This window comes from Aplysia californica, unplaced genomic scaffold (genome assembly GCF_000002075.1).
Source record: "Aplysia californica isolate F4 #8 unplaced genomic scaffold, AplCal3.0 scaffold00249, whole genome shotgun sequence".
NCBI lineage: Eukaryota > Metazoa > Mollusca > Gastropoda > Aplysiida > Aplysiidae > Aplysia > Aplysia californica.
The window spans coordinates 447,173-452,172 of NW_004797519.1; the positions used below are offsets into that span (position 1 = coordinate 447,173).

General features: G+C 37.6%; 1 protein-coding gene across 1 annotated transcript in view; it reads right to left on the reverse strand.

The window, feature by feature from the left end:
- Window positions 1–3,956, reverse strand: part of LOC101861590 — a gene marked incomplete at its 3' end in the record, with an annotated part of 51,025 nt that extends 47,069 nt beyond the window's left edge. Inside the window, 1 exon segment of the mRNA XM_013083691.1 lies at window positions 3,874–3,956.
- Window positions 3,957–5,000: the final 1,044 nt, after the last annotated feature.

Consider the following 5,000-nt stretch of genomic DNA (forward strand, 5'->3'; position numbering starts at 1 on the left):
ATATATATATATGCATATAATATATAGGACACGACGCGCTAGAACCATGCACTCGTTTAGTTTGTGAGCACCTAAAGTTATTGTCATCATCTTAAAGCTCGTTTGTCTGACCATCTTATGATTTTTTTAAAAATACACACCTAACTTGAATAGAAGTCGAGCTTTCGTGACTGAAGGAGGTCGGAGTCGCCTGGTTGCTGAGGTAAATTAGCGTAAAAATGGCGGCCAAAGTTCGGTAATTTCCAAAGAGTCCGTGGAAACTGAAAATTTACATTTGTTGTGCCTTTAAATCAATCTTTTACAGTTAAATCCACACAGAAATATTACATTTTAAATGGATATAAAATGTGTTGAAGCAAAAAGCAAAAAAATTTTTTTTAGTCAAACTGGAGGAAAAATGCCGATATCTTCGATTTCGTAATTGTAACGAGCTCCTGATTTCTCCACTGTGCCTCACAATATATGCGTGCGTGCGTGTGTGTATGTGAGTGTGTGAGTGTGTGTGTGTGTAAGTATGTATGTATGTATAATATAATATAATATTTTGATATACATATTACATTGGTTTGGATAGTAGTTTGCAATATGAGAATTGGTCTGAGTTAAAAATACAAAAAGACAGCGATATATTATATTCTTTTTCTTGATCTGTCGATAGTTTATTGTATTGCTTTCTCTTGCAATATTAAACCAAAGAAACTGCAGTTGAGCTCCTAGATCTACGTCGCTCAGAGTTGCATTACAAAACTAGAATCAGTCTATCTATTGCATCACTTCGTTAGCAATGTCTAATCTTCCGCTTTGTCAGGCTATTGCTTCTCTTCCAATAGCAATGTGGAATTCTTCTCTTAAACGGTCCTTTGCATCTGTTTGTATAGAAATGTATAATTTTTCTCTTTGACAGGCTACTGCATCACACTTGGTACGGTATGGCAATGTATAATTTTTCTCTTTGACAGGCTATTGCGTCCCACTTTGTACGGTATGGCAATGTATAATTTTTCTCTTTGACAGGCTATAGCATCACACTTTGTACGGTATGGCAATGTATAATTTTACTCTCAGACATGGAATTTGTATCACACTTTGTACGGTATGGCAATGTATAATTTTTCTCTTTGACAGGCTATTGCATTGCTTGGAACCATAATGTATAATCTTTCTCTTAAATTTTAGATAGGCTACTGCATCACTTTGTATTGCAATGTATAATTTCTTTTTCTTTGATAGGCCATTGCATCAATTTGAATTGCAAAGCATAATCTAAGCCTGTCTGCTGTTCCGAGCTTCTTGACTGCTAATAGAGAGAAAAAAAATAATAGAGTTTGGTGCTGACCGAATGCGTTTTCATTGGCTTTAGAAGATTGGGTAAAAATGAACTTTATCCTTCCATTCAGAACTTGCTAGACCTATGGTGCGATTAGGTTAAAAAAAAGAGCGTGGCGCAACTTATTGACAAATGTTTTCTCATTTACGGAACTTAAAGTCACCAGCTTTTGCAAAATGACTTGTATCAAATTGTCTTAACAGTTCAATATTTTTGTAAACACCTGTTAGCTGTGTTCTAGAAAATTCCTTAATTAATGCTTTTAAAAAATCCCAGTGGGTGGTTTCTACAGATTTCAAAAGGTTTAAAGCGGGGACAATATCAGCAAGTCCGCAGCTGTTTTTTTTTTTTTGGGGGGGGGGGGGGGGGTTCGGTTGTTGTTTTTCTAATCCCGACGTTATACTCATTGAATGCACTTTTGTGAACTTTCAGTGCAAAAAGTGTTCACAATAAAATTAATTTCTTGTAGTAATTTCCACTAAAATTATGTCATTGATTGGATGTGATGTAGGCCGTGCGTATGCAAAATGTGTGTGGGAAGCGGCAATAAGTGCTGTGAACAATCCCATTTTCCGCGTGACGGAGATTTATAATATTTTATGTAAACTTATGAAGAAAAGTTTGTTAATCTACCCTGCATTGATATGAAAATAATGTGATTGAGTTAAGACAGATTGATACAAAGTGCTGTGATATAGATATTTGAGGATGAGTTGAATTTTTGACCGCACATCCAGTCTCTATTCTCCGTCACAGGGAGTACATTTGGTTCCCAATGCTGTAATATTTAAAAAACGCTTTTTAACTGTTTTTAAAACAAGTTGGTCGAAATTTACGTTTACCAAAGTTTTAACTGTATCAGAGCCGCCCTCTTTCTGAAAAAAAAGACAGAGCCGCGCACTTTCAAAACCGAGCACTTTTTAATGATATCGATTTATTTTGATGATTGATTAGCAATATGTAACAGTGCCACCCAAAGATTGAATTCCCCTCTTAATTTTCCTGGGCTTGAGACTATATATCGCTATCATCAGAAGTTCTATCTGACACTTTTAGCCATTTTGAGTTTCTACGACCTTGATGCCAGAAAGCAAATGCTCTATCTGTTCTATCAAAATCATAAGAATATTCGGAGTCGTTATCAAGATGTTTAAAGAATTGCATTGAAAAAGCTTACCAATATAAAACTCAAAATTTTGACGTCAAATTACTCAAAACTAGGTACTGAGCAGATAGAACTTTGTAATTCTAGGGTAGCGATATGTCGACCCTGAGTATGACGTTGTCGGTGAGAATGCCTTCGCCACCTGAAAATACTCTAGATCTAGTCAGAATAAAAACATATAAAGTACCTTCCAAACCAGAATATGGCAACCTGAAGAGGCCCTACTTACAAACAAAAGCGGTCACGTTCGTAAAAATCAGTAGAACTGCAGGTTGAAAAATCAGCAGTCAACTACCCCTGAGATCTAGCAGGGGAGCGCGAATAAGAAGAAGAAGAAGAAGAAGAAGGAGGAGGAGGAGGAGGAGGAGGAGGAGGAGGAGGAGGAGGAGGAGGAGGAGGAGGAGGAGGAGGAGGAGAAGGAGAAGAAGAAGGAGAATCTAGCCTTCTTTTATCAGCCATGGTGATCGAGAGTGGAACTTTATTGCTAATACACACCCCTTCTGTCGTCGTGTTACAACTCTCCTTTTTTCTGTGAATGGGTTTTTGGGTGGCACACCAGCTCCACTCTAATAGGGCTCAATGAGAAACAAACCCCCCAAAAAACATACACAAAAAAACAACAACAACAACAAAAACCCTTTCAAACGATATCAATCCGAGGCGCAAACGTGTAGCAGTTTTGAAAAAACATGTTTACTTTTGTATGACATGGATAGTCTACACCTCTTTCAGTCTCTCAATAATTTGACTCACCCGAAAATAGTGGCCATGACACTTAATTTTTTTACAAATAAATTCAAAATACTTTTTAGCAATGTAACCATAGGATGGTATTGACGATCAAATTATATCAATACCTTTAAAAAGTGCGCGGCTTTGTTCCTTTCCCATCCTGGCTAGTGGGAGGGTAGAAAAGTGTTGATTTTTAACAGCCAGATAAGGGGATTGACAGAAATAAATGAACATTCGTTGGAACTAAGGACTTACAGAGATCTATGTTAACATCCAATGGAAATAAGGAATGGCATAATTATTTTGATCCCACTCGCTGGGACTAAAGAATGCCAGAAATATTATGTTAACAGCTATTGTGACAGAAGGAATGACAAAAATATATTATTAACGCTCGCTGGAATTAGAGAATGCCAGAAGTATGTTAACACCTATTGGACAGAAGGAACGGCAAAATATGTTAGAACTCGATGGAATTAGAGAATGTCAGAAATGTGTTAACACCTGTTGGAAAGAAGAAATACTAGAAATTTGTTAACACATGCGAAAAATAGCAGATAGGCTACCTACCAAAATTATGTAAGCACTTGCGGGAAAAGTCAGCACCCACCACCACTATGTAAGCACTTGAATGAAAGTCTACACATACCAATAAATATGTTAACACTTGCTGCAGATGCTGTGCCAGAAGAGTGTATTAAAACTTGCACACTTCCCGATCTGGAAATCCGCTCGGCTCTGGGAGATTGGTATCTGCCTGCAACTATATAGGCGCACTTCAGCTCCGTTTGAACCAATCGCGGCTGAGCGGAGAAAACACACAACCTCTTCTGGGAGGAGCAATCAACTAGAAACTGGTCGCGCGAAGATCAGTTTGAAAAACGTATTACGTAGTTGTCAAATTTGTGGGACCTTAAATCCATTGTATGCCTTCGCACCACAGTTTTTTTTGGATAGAGGCCTACTACTTCCGATGTTTCCACTTAGTCCTTCTATGTATGTATAGTATAAGGTTTTACGGCGCTCGCAACTGATAAGGTCATATGAGCGCACTTAATCCTTGAAGATCGCTCGGCCTGATGGAAAAGAAATTGCTCCACAAGGCTGGTTTTGCTCAAAGCGCGAAATTGAAACATGATTATGGACACATGACTGATCGCAGCTGGGGGTAAGCCGTTTAGAAATTAAATAATTAATGTTAAGAACTCGCATTCTGGCCATTCGGCCACGCCTGGAGGTGCGTTATTTGGGGCACATTACTACAAACGAACAAACAAACTGAGACTTGACTCAAACAAACGATAAACAAAAAGTTTAATTTTTGTTTTGTTCATTCACAATTGTTTCTTCGTGTTTGTTTTATTTTCCTTATCCGAAACGTAACGGCAGGCACCAACATGCAATACTATAAGATAATATGCGAATTCATGTTCATGGAACCCTGATCAATTTATGGGTATACGGAGTTATTGGTATCATTTTAAAGCATGTTCAATTTTCTTGCTTTTTATAAAAACAATACTCAATTATCCTGAATAGCAGCCAAGCTATTTACATCTGAAGGAGGTGTGTGGGGGTGCAGGGGGGGGGGAGGGTAGGTTCCCTTATGTCAGACGTAAAATTAGTGAGAAAAGTGTCTTCAAACTTTGGTGACTTCCAAAGACTGAGTGTGCTTGGAAACTGAAAATCTATTTTTTGACAATTTTTGGTACCTTTTGTCAACGTTTTTCAGAAAAATCTATACAGAAATTTATTTATTAAAGGACATATACAGTG